The 18757-nt window shown below is 37.5% G+C and overlaps 1 protein-coding gene across 1 annotated transcript in view; it reads right to left on the bottom strand.

Moving 5' to 3' along the window:
• The window catches only part of HOMER1 (homer scaffold protein 1), a 130869-nt gene that overhangs the window by 81856 nt on the left and 30256 nt on the right, over positions 1-18757 (bottom strand). The window lies entirely within an intron of this gene.

Genomic DNA, 18757 nt, shown 5'->3' with positions numbered 1-18757 from the left:
CTTTATTTAAAACTATATGGAAAATGAAGTAGCTCACAACCACGGTATCTTTTTTTTTTTTTTTTAAGATTTTATTTATTTACTTATTTGACAGAGAGAGAGAGAGATCACAAGCAGGCAGGCGGGGGTGGGGGGAAGCAGGCTCACCACTAAGCAGAGAGCCCGATGTGGGACTCGATCCCAGAACCCCGAGAACATGACCTAAGCCAAAGGCAGAGGCTTAACCCACTGAGCCAGCCAGGTGCCCCCATAGTATCCTTTATTGAGATTAAGTAGGGCCTTAAAGATACACAGTAGATTTTAAAAAATCTACAAAGCTATTAAAAAACGTATGTTCAAAATACCATTCGTTTATTTTACAGTCTGGAAAATAAGCATGCAATGATCTGTATGCAACAGAAGCATTATAATGCAAGTTGTCCAAGTTCTGAGTACAAGTTCTTCTGGAAAAGCCTTTACCAGGCTTTTTGGTTTAAGCCCAAATAAAGCTCATTTCTTTCAATTACACAGTATCTTTCTTTCCTAAAGCTGTTTAAGGTATTAAAGAGAATTTTAACCAGTATTTAATGTTTAAAGTTTTAAACATAAAGCAAGGGGAATATGGAAAAGGGAGAAACTGGAAAACAGGCAAGGCAAATCTGGGTCCTTGGCAACATGACTCTTCGCGTTAATAATCAGCTGGGTGTGACATAGGCCTATGATCTGCTTCAACCCTTGGAGAGCAGGTATGAAGGGAGGTACCTTTCCTGTAAGTAACCTGACTCTTCCCAGCTTTATTTCGGGAAACCTCCATAACAGCTTTTCTTATTAAATGAATCTCTTTTGAAGGAACTCATATATTTAATGCCATTCCCTAAAAACTGAAGCAGAAAGCCATCATTTCTAGCTTACCTCATATTATATATAGATTCATCCAATGAATAATTATTAACAATCTGGCAAGGTGCTAATTGGGAATAGGTCTCAGAATAGTACTTAGTTGTTTTTTTTTTTTTTTTAAGACTAGGTTACAAATACATTTTTACTGAGTAGAAAGATTTGCAAATACAGAATCTACAAATAACGAGGATGGACTGTAATTTTTTTAAAGAAGTTTATGAGTGAGTACTCAGAATAGTACTTAGAATAGGTCTTACTCATTTACTGTTTCCCCACCTTTAATCCTTCAATTTTTCTGAGGCTGATACTACACTTGGGTTATTTTCCAAAAAGCCCTACAAAACTAGAGTTTTCTCTTCTTAACCTTTTAATTAAAGTTCTAGGTGTAAGTGTAGTTGGTCAGCTTGACTGTAACTAGTTCCAATTGACAGGAAAACCCAATCACACAAAACTATATTTATTAAGGCATGGAAGGAAGGGAAGTAGGAAGTCTAGTCTTTACTAACAACTTCTCCCCCCATTTGACAGGGGATAAATTTCTAAATAGTGCAAGATATTGCAATATATGTATCTTATAAAAAACTAAAATAGTTAAGGAGCACCTGGGTAGTCAGTCAGTTAAGCATCTGCCTTCAGCTCAGGTCATGATCCCCGGGGACTGAGCCCTACATTGGGATCCCTGCTCAGTGGAGAGCCTGCTTCTCCCGCTCCCTCTGCACTTCCCCTCCACGCATGCACGTGTGCATGCACGCGCTATCTCAAATAAATAGAATCTTTTTTAAAAAACCAAAAGAAAAGGAAAAAAAAAACTAAAAGAGTTAAGACAATGATACTGCTTTTTACAAGCCTTTTAACAAATCCTTATCAATGGAAATCCAATGTTGTGAATCTAATACTTTCCATTTTAATTCAATTACATTAATCGGCACACTTAATCCACACCATTTAATTTTCTCTGAATAAAAATCTTTAGAGTAAAGTAGATGTTTTACTAGTGTGCCTTATGAATTTGAATATCAACTAAGTACACTGTTTTTCTTCAATTCTATCCTGAAAAGGTGATTTCTTAAAATTATAGTTCAAGATTTCTGTGGTCAAAAGCCTATCAAAGCACTGGTGGTATAGTGGTCAGCAGAGCTGCCTTCCAAAAGCCTCTCAAAGTCTAGATGAAAAAGATTAGGAAAATAATTTCACTGCTGACACAGGAAACAGGATTCCTAGAAGTAATGAGGAAGTTATCACATCTATCAAGGCATACTAATAAATGGTTCAGACTTCTACTGAATATCTACTATATGCCAAAAACAGAGAGATGGACCCTGCCCCAGAAAAGTTCAATTTAATGAGGGAGGACAGATATCAAAAAATAAAACGTTTTCCACCATGATATATTCTCTGAAAATAAGTAACTGAGAGCTACCGGAGAAACTGACATCTAGGTAAAATTTGAAACAAAGTATGGCACGGTGGGAAGAAGGCACAATGCACTGGTGTGTGTTGTGAGTATGAGTGCCTTTGAAGAATGAGGCTAAAGAGAGAATGAAGTTCATGAGGGTCCCCTCCAGAAACTGAGAGATTGTACGTAGACAACAGCTCTGCATGTTAGAAAGATAAATTTCACAGTACCGAAGTGGGTGGATGGGAGGGAAAAAAGATGGGACACAGGAAGGCTAGTCAGACACTTATGAAAGAAACCCAAGTATTAGAAATAAAGAAGGGGGTGCCTGGGTGGCTCAGTTGGTTAAAGCCTCTGCCTTCAGCTCAGGCCATGATCCAAGCATCCTGGGATCGAGCCCCACATCGGGCTCTCTGCTCAGCAGGGAGCCTGCTTTCCTCTCTCTCTCTGCCTACCTCTCTGCCTACTTGTGATCTCTATCAAATAAATAAATAAAATCTTAAAAAAAAAAAAAGAAATAAAGAGGAATGGAGGTTAAGAAGTGGGATAAAGACATGAGATGGGATGAAAGGTAAATTTAGAAAACAGAATCAGTAAACCTAAGTAACACTTTAGCTGGAGGGCAGTGTTCCTCAAGTGGGGGTGATTTGTCCCCCGTGGAACATTTCACAACATCTGGAAACATTTTTGGTCATCAAAACTGAAGGAGATTGCTATTGGCCTCTAGTGGGTAGAAGACAGGGATTGCTAAACATCTACAATGCACAGAACAGTCTCCCACAAGAAAGAATTATCCAGACCAAAATGTCAATAGAGCCACTAGCCAGGATGGGAAACAGAAAGTCAGGTCTGGGATTGGGGGAGGAAGAAATGGGAGAGGATGAGCTCAGTTTTGAATAGTTCAGATGCGTATAAGGGTTCGCGTATAAAACTGTCAGGACAAGAACTTAAAAACATTAGGTTGGAGCACAGTAGAGAAAACCAGGCTGGAGTAAAAATTTGGGGCAGTCATCAAAAGATCATATCACTAGTCTAAGATACATTCCAACAACACTAAGCATGTGGATAAATTTCATTTTAAAGAAGAGCTGTAGAAGCAGCTGGAGAAAACGTATACCTGAAATCTTCAAGCTCTTATTTCTTAAAAGGATCTGTAAAGCATTTGAAACTTATTGTCCCCAGGGTCCAAGTGTTAAAGTTAATACTTTTTCAAATAAATTGGACGGTATTCATCAGTAAAGGTCAGACACACTACTTCCTTCACAGCAGTTCACACAAACACTAACTGCATCAAATACCATTATTTCCCAAAGTATATTCTATGAAACAGTCTTAGAAATATATGTTCCATGTTTAAATAAGTTCTACAAACACTATTATGTCCCATTCTGAAACACTTATAATGCACCTTAGTATACTAAAGATCCTAAGTCCTGCAGTAAAGAAACCCATTTAAGTTGGCATAACCCAGCATGGGGCAAAACTACCTGATCCCAGAATTTTTTTCTATGTAACACATTAACATCTCATAGGACTTATATTTATAACCACAATGGTCTGGGTACTCTGCCACTTTTACTGACATTATTAACGGTCACTAGAAAATATATATAAAAAATCCAATACAAAAATTGAAGCCTTTTTAGTAATGACTACAGTATCATTTCTTAAATAGGTGTTTGTTAATGGCATTCAAAGTAACTCTTCTATGAAATAAATCTAAAAATCAATTTTAAAAGCAAATAGATTTTGCATGAAATGCTTTAAACTAGCTTAAAGAAACAAAACTAAACTGGTAACACACACAGCACACAGACACACTTCAATCCCAGAGATTCATCTACTTTGTCATTTCTTACATCAGTAATCAGGACAATGAGTGACTGAAATGATCTATTACAAGAAAAGCTTACTGGAATACTTTCCAGTTGGCGCATAAAATAATTCTAAGAAGCTGGTATAAGAATAATTCTGAAGTTTTCCACCTTGGGCTAAAACCCAGTAAAAGTACTATATGCAGTAATCAACTCCAAAACTTAACATGGATGTGAAAAACTGAAGAATGAAAGTATAAGATGACCTGAGAAAAATGTAGTAAAATCGGAATTTTGTTTTAGAAACAAAGTTCATTCAAACTCATTACAACTGACATCAAGATTTACTATATTTAACATAGGCATCTCTGTAATAAGGAAGAAACAAGGATCATGAAAACTGAAGCAAACAGTAAGACTATTTGCCAAAGAGATATATATAAGCTCCATATCCAGAAAAAAAGGGAAAACGTTAACATTTGTCATCTGGATAGATTCAATTTAGAAAAACCCAATGATAACACTTTAAAAATTATTACTGAAATTTGTATTTTTGCAAACATTATTCAATAAATTTATGTTCCAAGAAAGTACAAATATATGCATCCAATATTAACAGCCAAGCTCAAGGGAAGAAAAAGAAATTATACATTCCTTAATTTTTTGTTTTTTTAAGGCTCCACACAGCCTGGAGCCCAAAGCAGGGCTTGAGTTCACCACCCTGAGATCAAGACCCGAGCTGAGGTCAAGAGTCACACCCTTAACCTACTGAACCACCCAGACACCCCCTCCCTAGACTCCTTTTAATGTTTAGCTTACAAATATTCTTTATATATATATATAGGTACAATTAAATATTGTAGCAAAGGGATATAAAGAGGATTATAGTTTCAAAAAATTCCCTAATTTAAAATTTAAAAAAAAAAAAAAAAGTAGCCTGGTAGAAATTTAAGAAAGAAGGTAAATAACACTTCTCATTGAGAATCTGACACTGTTATAAGCATTGTCGGGGGACTATTCATCAACTACCCTTTAGCACTCCCTCCTTACATATTTTGGATTTGTTCTGCTGCTCTAACCCTCCTCCACATGACTATGAACTACTTCACTAGGGTAATCAAAGCAATCCCACTCTTCTTTCCAGAAGTCAGTTTAGGAATGAACTTCTGAAGCAAATCAGGTCAATGAGATAACCAGGGAATGTTTGCTGGAAGCTTCTGGGTACACACACAAAGAGATTCACACATAAGAAGGGATGTATGCAGTGACACAGGACCTGAAGGAGTCATCTTACTGTGAGGCAGCTAACCTGAGAACAAAGCCGATCTTGTTCGCTAAGAATAGCAGATGGAAAAACAAAGAATCTGCTTCCTTGATTGTGTCACTGAATCAATGAACCAGCCTCCAGGCTTCTTATGGGATAAAACAAGTTTCCTAATTGTTCCAGGCGGTTTTCATTTTAAAAATTACACAAATGATAACTGAACTAAAGGTTTACATAAAAATAAACCCTACAAGGAAATTGCTCCCAATAAAAGGCCACTGAAGGTCCTCCAGAACTCCTGGCCATCTAGCTGTATGCTGGTCATTCATTAACTTCATAACACAACCCCACAGCATACACAATTAGATTGGGGGAGGCTCATTTGAAATTCTAGACTAATCAATAAAATTCATAAGACTAACTGCATTGAGAAGAACATATGTGAAACAAATGTGGGAAGAACAAATGTGAAAATGGCAAAAGTTCACTATCAATTGATTTCCTGCTATAAGAATTTAATATCGAAAGCTTTTTATCAAGAAATAGCAGTATAATACTTATTAGAGACAGAGAGGTTACCACCAAGAGAAATAAAAGTTGAAAATTTTAAAAGCAGTTGCCTCTAGTAATGGGACTAGATGAAGGAAAAAATGAGATAGGGAACTAGTAGTTGTCTAGATAAACCTTTAAGTATCCTTAATTTTTTAACCTTGCATAGGTACTAAAAAGACCTTTTTTTAGGTCACAATGTGGAGGAAACCACAAGCACATCAAAATTAACACTGAGAAAAGGGTATTTCAGGGGCCACTTGTGAAGACTGCTCAAGAACCACAGAGTAAGTGACAAATTTTAATAGCTTGGAACTCAACTGACTGAACAGTACATGATATGAAGGTATTCCTATTATTCATAAAGAGGAATAAAGAGAAAGGAGGAGAGAAGCAAAAATCCAAACATGCCAAACTGCAGGACTTAAGTGCTGAAGGTATGTCCACTTCCTAGTGAAATTACTCTCCTTCATTAGAAGTAAACACACAGAAAGTAAGATAAAAAACACAGTACTGTCAGCTTAGTTTCTGAAATTTGAGAAGCTGGAAAGCACTTTTTTTTTTTTTTTAAGATTTTATTTATTTGAGGAGGGGTGGGGGGGAGGGAGGGAGAGAAAGAACGCAAGCAGGGGGAGTGGGGAAGGGAGAAGCAAGCAGGCACCTGCCCAGCAGGGAGCCCCACCCAGGCAGGAAGCCTGATGTGGGGCTTGATCCCAGGACACTGGGATCATGACCTGAGCAAAGGCATACGCTTAACAACTGAGCCACCCAGGCGCCCCGGATAGTACTTTTAAGGCCTAAAGGACATGGGAAAAGATAAGAGGAGTGAATAGACACCAATGATCATTGAACTTGAGATGTAATAGGTGAAGAACTTAGTTTCAGTGCCAGTGGGGGTGGTGCAGAATGTCTTCAGACAAGCCAGAACTCAAGCACCTGAATTTCCTCCAGTACGAATTATAATATAAATTGTAATCCCTCTGGATTATAGGAAACTAGTTGAATTCCACCTCCCCACATACCTAAGAAAAATCTTATTGACTAAAATAACTGTTTTGATGCTGCTCAAAGATTATAACTGCTACTACCAACTATGTATTTTTATTGCCATGTTATGTATTTAACAGCTGATTGTGTAGATGTGTACAATGTTATCTTTAAAAAAAAATACATACTGGCTTTGAGGGAAGCAGAGATTATTCTACTAATGGCTGCCCAACACATAGTTGTACTACAAGAACTCCATCTAGTGATAAACCAAAAACATAGCAGGCTCATGTTTTTTAAAACTTCAATTGTTGGGGCGCCTGGGTGGCTCAGTCGTTTAGCCTCTCTCTGCCTTTGGCTCAGGTCATGATCCCAGGGTCCTGGGATCGAACCCTGCATCAGGCTGCCTCCTCAGCGGGACGCCTGCTTCTCTCTCTCCTATTACCCAGCTTGTATTCTGCCTCTCGCTACCTCTCTCTCTCGTCAAATTAAAAAAATAAAAATAAAAATAAAAATAAAATAAAATAAAAACTTCAATTGTTATTATTTAGCAAAACCAAAATGTGAAGTGACATTGTTATAACCTATGTATCAAAATGTGACACTAACCACTACAGAACATCTTTTCTGCAAGAAATTTTTAGAATTGTATGATCTTTTAAATTGTATGATTTTTAAAATTTGAGTTCCTTGGTCTTTTAACTGGTTCAACAGCCATTCAAATGAAAGATTTTTTTAGAAAATTATTGTTTGCATCACAACAATTTAGTACCAGAAACTTTCACGATATCAAATATTTTATTTAATTGACGTATCTGAAGAAAACAAATTAAAATTTTCCATTTGGAATTTAAGACTATTAAATTATAAAACTATACTTAAACAGTAACAACAGTTTATATTCTTTATTTACCATCCCTCATTTTACCAGTGGTTTTTAACAATCTTACTCCTTTCATTAGACTACTGCACTAGTTATTAAAAGAGACTATAGGGGGCGCCTGGGCGGCTCAGTCATTAAGCATCTGCCTTCAGCTCAGGTCATAATCCCAGGGTCTGGATGGAGGCCCAAGTCTGGCTCTCGGCTTAGTGAGAGACCTGCTTCTCCCTGTCCCACTCTCCCTGCTTGTGTTTCCCCTTTCGCTGTCTCTCTGTGTCAAATAAATAAATAAAATCTTTTTTTTTTAAGATTTTATTTATTTATTTGACAAAGATCACAAGTAGGCAGAGAGGCAGGCAGAGAGAGAGAGGAGGAAGCAAGCTCCCCGCTGAGCAGAGATCCCAATTTGGGGCTCGATCCCAGGATCCTGGGATCATGACCTGAGCCGAAGGCAGAAGCTTTAACACACTGAGCCACCCAGGCGCCCTGATAAATAAAATCTTTTTAAAAAATAAAAATTTAAATTAAAAAAAAATAAAAGAGACTATAGTACTTCTTTACCTTAGGCACTTAGCTATAGTAGCTACATTTAAAAGACCAAGAGATAGTACAAAATTCATAGTAAAGAGTAAGCAAACCCACTCAATACATATATATTAGCAACAATTTCAATGCTCAAAGAACCTGACCTGCTCTTTATTAAATAACTACCAAGTGACATCATCTCGTCCCCTCCTCCTCCCCATTTTAAACCCTATCCATTTCAGATAAAATACTGGATGTTTAAAAAGATATCAAGAGGTATTCCTGATAGCTCATTACATTTAAAGTTAGTACTGTATTGTATTTTCTTTCTTTTTTTTTTTTTATTTTACAGAGATATCACAAGTAAGCAGAGAGGCAGGTAGAGAGAGAGGGGAAAGCAGGCTCCCTGCTGAGCAGAGAGCCCGATGTGGGGCTCGATCCCAGGACCCTGAGACCATGACCTGAGCTGAAGGCAGAGGCTTAACCCACTGAGCCACCCAGGTGCCCCTGTATTGTATTTTCAATTCTATTAGACTTTAAACATTCTCTTCTTTCTGATTATTTCCACGAAATAAAGCTAAATTATGGAAACTGAAAATATACATTAGGGAAATCTAAGGAAAATAGCCTCTTATTGAGAATTTAATTCTTGTTAAAACAGGGGGTGCATTCCTAAAAATCTAAAATAATTTTCTAGTAGACATCCAATTCCTCAAAACTTTACAAATGCATTAAACGTTAGAAGATTATTTAAGGGGGCGCCTGGGTGGCTCAGTGGGTTAAAGCCTCTGCCTTCGGCTCAGGTCATGATCCCGGGGTCCTGGGATCGAGCACCACATCGGGCGCTCTGCTCAGCGGGGAGCCTGCTTCCTCCTCTCTCTCTGCCTCTCTGCCTACTTGTGATCTGTCTGTCAAATAAATAAAAGCTTTAAAAAAAAAAAAGATTAGGGGCGCCTGGGTGGCTCAGTGTGTTAAGCCGCTGCCTTCAGCTCAGGTCATGATCTCAGGTCCTGGGATCGAGTCCCGCATCGGGCTCTCTGCTCAGCAGGGAGTCTGCTTCCCTCTCTCTCTCTCTGCCTGCCTCTCTATCTACCTGTGATCTCTCTCTGTCAAATAAATAAATAAAATCTTTAAAAAAAAAAAAAAAAGATTATTTAAGTTCTAATACCAATTAATATTTCAAGGAACAATATTAATTAGTTACTCTTCTTCCTATATGCATACTACAAACTAACCAGTGGACACTCAATCCACACAGTATCTGAAGTAGATGTAAAAAAACAAATCCAGGATTGAAGAGAAAGATTTGAAGGTACTGTGGCAAAAATGTTAATGTCTGCTACATTTGAATAGTGGTTGCATGAATATTACATTATTCTCAGTATTATTGTGAATATTTTAAACTGCTCAAAACAAACAATAAAACCTCACAGCATTTATCTAGAATTTTTGGTAACACTGTGAAATTTGAATAATCAGCCATGTTTTATACATGTAGTAGATCATTCATTTTAACTGCTAAGCAAAAGTTTAAGCTATAATTAGAGCTGTACTGTCCAACATGGTAGCTACTCGTCCCATAACTACCAATTGTTTGAAATATGGCTAATGCAATTGAAAAAATGACTTAGTTTGGATTTTTTGATACTCAACTCAGTTATTTAAAAACATTTAAGCATGTATGGGACAACTTGGGTATGTGAATCTACTATTTCAACTGTACTTTTAATGAAATTTAAATTCAGATCAAATATTTCTGATAAAAACTCTAGCATCCAAATGGAGATGTACTCTAAATACAAAATACATAAGGGATTTCAAAGACTTAGTATGAAAAAATGTAAAATATTTTCAAAAAATCATTACGCTATTTTATATTTTATTTATTTGAGAGACAGAGAGCACAGAGGGAGAGTGAGGGGGGAGAGGCAGACTTCTTATTGAGCAGAGAGCCTGACATTGGGCTCATTCTCAGGATCCCGAGATCATGACCTGAGCCAAAGTAGGATGCTTAACTCACTGAGCCACCCAGGCGCCCCAGCCCAACGATTTTTATATTAATCACATGTTAAAGATAATATTTTGGTATATTGTGCCAAAATGTATTAAAATTGATTTTACCTGGGCGCCTGGGTGACTGAGTCATTAAGCATCTGCCTTCGGCCCAGGTCATGATCCCAGAATCCTGGAATCAAGGCCCACATCAGACTCCCTGCTCAGCAGGAAGCCTGCTTCTCCCTCTCCCACTCCCCCTGCCCATGTTCCCTCTTTCTCTGGGTCTGTCAAATAAATAACTAAAACCTTTAAAAAAAATAAAATAAAATAGATTTTTACCTTTTTAAAACTTTTAAGAGTAAATTTAAAATGACATATGATGTTCACACTGTATTTCCAGGGGAAAATAATGGACTATTTTATGTAGCCATTTCCTTACATACGGTTCTAATTTTTATACTATTTATACTAATTTATACTATTTTATACTACTACAAAGACTGTCCCTGTGTGTTTACTTGTGCACACACGCAAGAAGACCTACTAGAATTCCTGGTCATAGCAACGCACTATACGCACTATAGCACGTTTCCAAATGGCTCTTCACAGCACATGTACCAATTATATTCTACTAGCCTTGGATTATTTCCTCCCAACATTTGATAATGTCCAAATAACAGCTTTAATTTGGGCCAACTTGATGGGCATGAAATGGTATTTCATTGTTGCTTTAATCTGCCCAACCCTGATTACTAGTGAAGCTGAGGAGGTCTTCATACATTTCTGGCCCATTTGAGCCCAGTAGATTTCTACACTTATTCCTGAGCTTGTTTGAAACCTAATTTTAGCCTCAGAGAGTGAAGAGACCAGAATCTAAAATTCAGCACTTAAAACCATATGCAGGGGGAAAGCTCATGATTCTAACCACATATATAAACTTAATTAAGGTCAACACCCACTGAAGTGCAGAAAAGCAGAGTTGCTTATTTTTCTAAAGCTGATGACATTTAATGTTTGAAAATCAATAGAGTATAGAAACAGCATATAAATTCTGCTCTTTTCAAAGGTAAATTACAGTTCTTTGGTATTGAATTCAGTTTTATCTGCCAACTTGTTTCTGGGGTTCCTCAACATTTTTCCATTGTGGAAGGGTGAGTAGAAGAGTAGTAAATGCTTGTAAGTCAAACTTTTAACTTCAGGTCTTTTAAAGTTCTCCTGGCCTACCATCCAAAAAAAATTTTAGGGGCACCTGGGTGGCTCAGTCGGTTAAGCATCTGCCTTTGGCTTGGGTAATGATCTCAGGGTCCTGGGATCAAGCCCAGACATCGGGCTCCCTGCTCAGTGGGAGTATGCTTTTCCCTCTCCCTCTGTCACTGCCCCAGCTTGTGATCCCTCTCTCTTTGTCAAATAAATGAATAAAATATTTTTTTAAAATAAAAATAAAATTTTTTTACACAAAACATTTCATGTTAAACTAGAAGTCAAAAGTAAAAACATGGTTTTATTGTTGACTAGGTTAAACTTCTTGGTGTTTTTCAAATAGTAAACACCATCACCCCACCCCTAGTCTGTTTCTCTATGCAATTTCCAACCCAACATTCCTCAGACTTGAAAGAATCACCCCCATCTAATGGAGTCACAGCTAATAATTACATCTGGCTAATTCCTTTCTGAGTGGTCCTCACATAGGTTAGCTAGAAATCTCCCAATGAATAGCATCTGGTATTATGTATGGATGCCACACATTCCCAGTTTCTCAGGACTTCCAGGTTTGTATACTTATTTGTTCCACTGAAAAGGGCTTTAGTAAATATAGCTAAATGTGATTCATGTTTCCCACTTTTGTCAAGATTTTCAAGTAACAAAAATTACAGGCAAAAATTTTTGTCAAATGTTGTGTCCCAGTTTGGAGTTTTACAAATACAATCCCTATAGTGATGTAGTATTTTTGCTCAAATGTCTTAGATCTATTTTAAAACAGTGGTGTTAATAATTCTGTCATTACAGCATTATAGAAGCCCAAACAAATGCATTTTCTGACTGTGAATAAATTTAATATTTTTCACTGATGAATAACTTGATATAAGAACACAATAAGCTAGGTTTGTGGTCTTTCTCCTACTCAGCCTTCCTGAAAGCAAATTTTTTTTTTTTTTAATATTTTATTTATTTAGTTGACAGAGAGAGAGGTCACAAGTAGGCAGAGAGGCAGGCAGAGAGGGAGAAACAGGCTTCTCACTGAGCAGAGAGCCCGATGCGGGGCTCGATCCCAGGACCCTGAGATCATGACCTGAGCCGAAGGCAGAGGCTTAAACCACTGAGCCACCCAGGCGCCCCAAGCAAATTTTTTTTTAAAGATTTTATTTATTTATTTGACAGACAGAGATCACAAGTAGGCAGAAAGGCAGGCAGAGAGAGAGAGGAGGAAGCAGGCTGTCCGCAGAGCAGAGAGCCGGATGAGGGGCTCGACCCCAGGACCCTGGGATCATGACCTGAGCCGAAGGCAGAGGCTTTAACCCACTGAGCCACTGAGGCGTCCCTGAAAGCAAATTTTAGTAGAGTTAAAAGGCAGAGGTAATCACTACAGATAGAAGAGCACCTAACAAGATACAGTACTCTACAATTTATAGCAGTGTTTTTTAAACACTGCATCATAACCCAGAGGGTCATGATCAATTTTATAATTAACAACAGGTATTTTATTTTTTTATTTTTTAAGATTTTATTTATTTGTTTGTCAGAGAGAGCAAGAGAGCACAAGCAGGCAGAGTGCCAGAGGGAGAGGGAAAAGTAGGCTCCCCACTGAGCAGGGAACCAGCTGCAGGGCTCAGTCCCAGGACTCTGGGATCATGACCTGAGCTGAAGGCAGAGGCTTAACTGACTGAGCCACCCAGGCGCCCCAACAACGGGCATTAAAAAAAGAAAAATGAGAATGTCAAGTATCAGAGTGTATCTCTCTTGGTAACAGTATATGCATTATCCATGAAGCTTTTGGTTAACATATTTACCTATGCTTATTTCAATGAAAGATGGTTTGTTTTTGTTTTTTTACTATGGGTCATGGTCAAACAGTTTTAAAAACCTGGGCATACAAAATGCTTTTATTTAATGTTCACGAAAATCCTGTGAAGCTGGCACACAATACCCATTTCATAGTACAAAAACGTAAGTCCTAAGTAATTCACTCAATGTCACACAACTAGCAAATGATATGAATAAGCATTTTTAAAAAAATGCAAATAGAAATAAAATTCAACCTCACTAGAAATCAAAGAACTGCAAATTAAAACCATGAGTTATTTTTCTCACTTATAAAACAGAAAACCCTTTTTCTAATGAAAGATTTCAATGTTAGTGAGAGTTTAAGAAAACCTGACACTTTCAGAAGCAGCTGGTGGGAGTATAAATTAGTAAAGTCTTTCTGAAAAACACTTTGACAATGTATATCAAAAGCCTTTAAATTTTTGTGCATATCCTTTCACACAACAGTTCTATTTTAGGAATTAAACTTAAGGAAATAATCATAGGTATATGCAGAGGTTTAGCTAGTAGAAAGGGCTGTACCACCACACAGTCTATGATAACCAAAGGTTGTAAATTAAAATGTTCAATAATGTAAGACCCAATAAATTATGGTACAGTCATATAATGGAATCCTATGCAGCCCCTAAAAACAGTAGAATATTCAGTGACATAAGACATCCAACACAGCCAATGAAAATAGTTTATAAAATACTGAATACACTACAATTTAATTTCTATTTAAGAATAAATAGAAAAGAAACACGGATGATATACTTAGAGTCAGCCTTTGTCTTGCCTCTCCTCCTCTCAACACAGAAACCAGAGTTATCTTTCTAAACACCCAAGATAGAATTAAAATACTCTGGGGCAAAAAAAAGGGTAAGTGGGGTGAGGGGAAAGTGAGTAAAGCAAAAAGCAGATGGCTACTGAAGTAGGTGGGATGATGGTGGTTCAGAAGAGTCATATTTTCATCATGTTTTAAAATAATAAAATGTAAATCAGGTGGGTCATTCCTCAAAATTCTCTGATGGTTTCCCATCTAACTCAGGGTAAAAACCAAAGTCCTTAAAATGGTCCAAAGGCCTTCTGCTAGTGTTTCTTAACCATGGCTGTGTGACAACCAAGCAGCCTCCATGGTGATTCTCATGTGTAGCAGGAGGATGAACCACTACAGGATGTGGCCCCTGCCTCTCCAACCTCATTTGCCACTTGGTGTCTTTTACTCCAGCCACACTGGCCTTCCTGGTGTTTCTCAAACATGCCCAGCACTGCCTACCACAGGGCCTTTGCCTGAAGGAAGTACTCTTTCCCCGCAGATCTGTCTAGCACTTTCCTTTCCCTCTTTCAGCTGTTTGCTCAAATGCAACACTCTCAGGGAGGCCATTCTGATTGCTCTCTGTAAAACTGAAGCTCCTCCTTCTCCTTTTCCAGGATTCCCCAATACCCATCTTTTATTTTTCCCCTAGTATTTATCACTAGGTGATAAACAATGTATTTTCTTACTTACTGTCCCTCTCCTAGAGCAAAAATATTATCTCAAGGGCAAGAATTATGTCTTTTTAAATTATTGCTGTGTCCAGCAACTCAAAATACCTGGCACACACTAGGCACATAACGAATGAATGAATGAATGCATACATGCATATTAAAACATATAGAGTTCTTGGTGGTGGGATATATAAGTAACTTTCTATCTCAATTTTTTAATATATGAACAATGTGCTATATTTATAGTAAGAAAGAAAATCTAAGCAATTATAATGCACAGAATCTGCCTGCTTTAAAAAATGTAACTAGTAGAATGTTATCTTGACGATTACACAGATAAATATATACGTTAACATTCAATGAACTGAACATTTGCACACTTTACAAAATACAGGTCTTAAATTTTTTTAAAAAAGCAAATGACAGTTAAAAATATTCTAGTCCTATTGATAACGGATTCATCCAGCAAATATAGATTTGGGTATACTCTTGCCCATAGAATACTTCCTACAAATTAGCCACAAATTCCCATTGGTGCAAATTTTTCCATCAACTAGGTCTGCTCAAATTTCTCTTATGATATGTAATGATACCTAGAATTATCTTACCCAAGTAACCTGTAACTACCTGTGTCACTTTCTGAACCAGCAAGCTTGTCCTATGAAATCGCATAAGATAACATTCTAAGAAAGCCACTCATTTCAGGCTGGAAAAGTTTCCTAACTGGTTCTTCCAGCTAACAAAGCAGAGAAGATCATGATTGTTTAACTAAATACAAAAATTAGCTGAACCAATTGATAAAGAGAAAAAAGTACCAATACTACTGAAGCTTTTGTGTTTGGCGGACATTTTGCAGTATTTCAGTGGCTAAAATCAGGAATCTAATGTTGCCTCATGCAACTTAGGAACCAGTTCTCTTCAGTTCTATAAAATCCACACTCTGGAGTGTAGACAAAGTAGTAATACCCAGTCTTAAATCTCTCCCAGTCAAAAACAGCCTCTCATCATGCAAGAGAGAACTCAGGAGTCTCAATGGAATGCTCTTTTGAGACATTTGAGAAAAACAAGTTAGCCTTATTTCTCAAGAAAAGGGAAAGCTGTGGTATTAACAAGAGTACTACATGCAGCAGCATGAGCACAGCTTGTCTCTTACAACATTTATACCATGATAATAAAAATCATATCACAAATACATACAGCTAGACTACAGAAAGGAATGAAAAGTTCATACGAACTTATAAGCTAAGTCATAACATAAAATAGACACCATCCTATCTCTAGTATACTCAATCATTCACTCTTTTCTATTATTAAGGTATTTTGGCATAAATATGAAAAGTATTTGCTTAAGGAACCTGTTAACTATTCCAAATTCTCTAAGACTAACCCCACCACACACACACTTGTGATATAGTCAGAAGGCAAATTTCTCCTTATGTTAATTCCCTCGAAGAAAACCTTCTCTGAATTAAGATTTAAAGTTCTTCCCTGAGGGGCACCAGGGTGGCTCAGTCAGTTAAGAGGCCAACTCTTGGTTTCAGCTCAGGTCACGATCTCGCAGTCATAGGATCAAGCCCCGTATCTGTCTCTGTGCTCAGTGCAGAGTCTGCTTTGGATTCTCTCTCCCTCTCCGCTTAGCTCTCTGTCTCTTATAAATAAATAATATCTTTAAAAAAAAAAAAGTTGTTGTTGGTGTTGTTTTTAACATTTCATTTATTTGCCAGAGAGAGAGAGAGAAAGAGAGAGCACAAGCAGGGGGAGCAGCAGGCAGAGGGGGAGGGAGAAGCAGACTCCCTGCTGAGCAGGAAGCCAGACTCAGGACTCAATCCTAGGACTCTAACCTGAGCAGAAGGCAGACGCTTAATTGACTGAGCCACCCAGGCGTCCCCCCAAAAAGGTTCTTCCTTGAATCTTTTAACAGGCCGATTAAAGAAACTCCCACTGAATCCCGATGTTACTCAGGATATCCTATGACTGTGCTAGGGAAAAAGTAGTCTGCTTGCTGTTATATCCAAACAAGACTCTGGTGCAACACACTTCTCAATCATTTGCCAACAAACTCAGCCATGTTCTGTTTTCCACTCAGTCATGATGTTTTCTCAGATATCTGCTAGATCTATTCATCTGCTTCTTCTCAACACTGTATTTTGAACTGTCCTGCTTTACCATTTTCTTGATTTTACAAATTACTGGGAAGTCTCTGTAGAAACTGAAAGTTTATGGATCTAATATCATAAAAACTGAATAGCTTAAACACAGCTTTTGAATTTTAAAAAAAGTCAATGACCAAAAAAAAAAAAAGTTGAGTTTTCAACCTTTTGCACTTGGTATGATATGAACTCTCAATAATTTCTCTTGTATAAATTATTGAGCAAACAAATTAACATTTTCATCATTTATGCCAAAGGAGGAAAGCTAAAGTTTGGATAATTCAAACTGAGAAATTCAGATATGCCTCTCTTACGCCTGAAAGCAAAAGCCTAAACTTATAAATGGGTATGTGGTAAATTATTTGGTTATAATTAGCATTTTTGAAGGCTTACCATATGGTCAGACACTATTATAACCACTATCTCTGTGTTATGGAATCCTCTCAGCCACTATTATCCCTCTCTTTAAGATGAACAACCTAAGGTATATGGAGGGTAATTTGCTCAAGATGACGCATGGTAGAGCTGACGCATAAATATAATTTAGCTTTGGGCACCTGGGTGTCTCAGTCGTTAAGCACCTGCCTTCAGCTCAGGTCATGATCTCAGGGTCCCGGGATCGAACCCCGAATCGGGCTTTCTGCTCAGGGGGAGTCTGCTTCACCCTCTCCCACTCCCTCTGCTTGTGTTTCCTCTCTCACTGTCTCTCTGTCAAGTAAATAAATAAAATCTTTAAAAAACAAAACAAAAATATAATTTAGCTCTAGAGCACCCAACTTTATCCAATACTGACTCCTTTGATGGGAAAAGAATTCTTTTGTCATGTAGACCTGAGATCATGCTGTAACCAAACACGTTCCTGGCCCTTCCTTGTGATTTTGACAAGGAAGGAGGGGGACAATACACAACACAACTATGGTACTGTGCATGTTAAGCACTGTTATGAGTACTTAGTGTTTTCATGGGATATATTTATGTGCACTGATACTACTTATGTGTTACCTGTATATTGAAAGCAGTTTGTACTCTTAACACTTCACAGGAATGACAATGTGGTTTGGAAGAATCCAGTAACTTATTTTTAGTCATGCCAATTATCATAGTTCTTGAGCTTTCCTTCAGCAAGGAAACATAACTCTCTAATCTGTAATTTGAAGGAATAATTCCACCTCTGTAACAGAATACATAACAGTAACAACAACAATAATGATCGCCTGTGTGAGATGAAAGCATTGATCTTTGAGACTAGAAATTATTAAATCCAAATTATCTCATATCTGCTACAGACAATGGCTAAATTTCATCACATATGGTATTTCTGAAAAGGATTACATGATAGGAAGACTATGCATATTTTGACAAACTAGGAGCTAGTTAGTTTAGATGTGCAAAAATACTTTCTACTTTCTCCCCAATGTTTTCCTATCTTGGTTTCTTTTTGGCAAAAATATCAAAAAATTTAATCCTTACAGCATTTTACTAAATAGTTAACCTTGGACAAAGGAAAGGTTTCATTTTTTTTTTTAAGAATTTATTTATTTGAGAGAAAGAAAGAGCAAGAGAGGGAAAGAGGTAGCAAGAGAGAGCACGAGGAGGGTGGAGAGGGAGAAATCTTGCAGGGAGCCTAATGCAGGGCTAGATCCCAGGACCATGGGATCATGAACTGAACGGAAGACAGATGCCCAACTGACTGAGCCACCCAGATGCCCCTCCTTTCCGTTTTAAAAATTTAAATCCCTATCTAGTTGTACTGTGGGGAGGTTGTGTATCTTTTCTGTAAAAGCTACATGAGCCATTACAGAATTT

Source organism: Meles meles, chromosome 3, assembly GCF_922984935.1.
Source record: "Meles meles chromosome 3, mMelMel3.1 paternal haplotype, whole genome shotgun sequence".
NCBI classification, from domain to species: domain Eukaryota; kingdom Metazoa; phylum Chordata; class Mammalia; order Carnivora; family Mustelidae; genus Meles; species Meles meles.
Note: the sequence above shows the minus strand (reverse complement) of the source record. Positions and strands in the feature narration are given on the sequence as shown.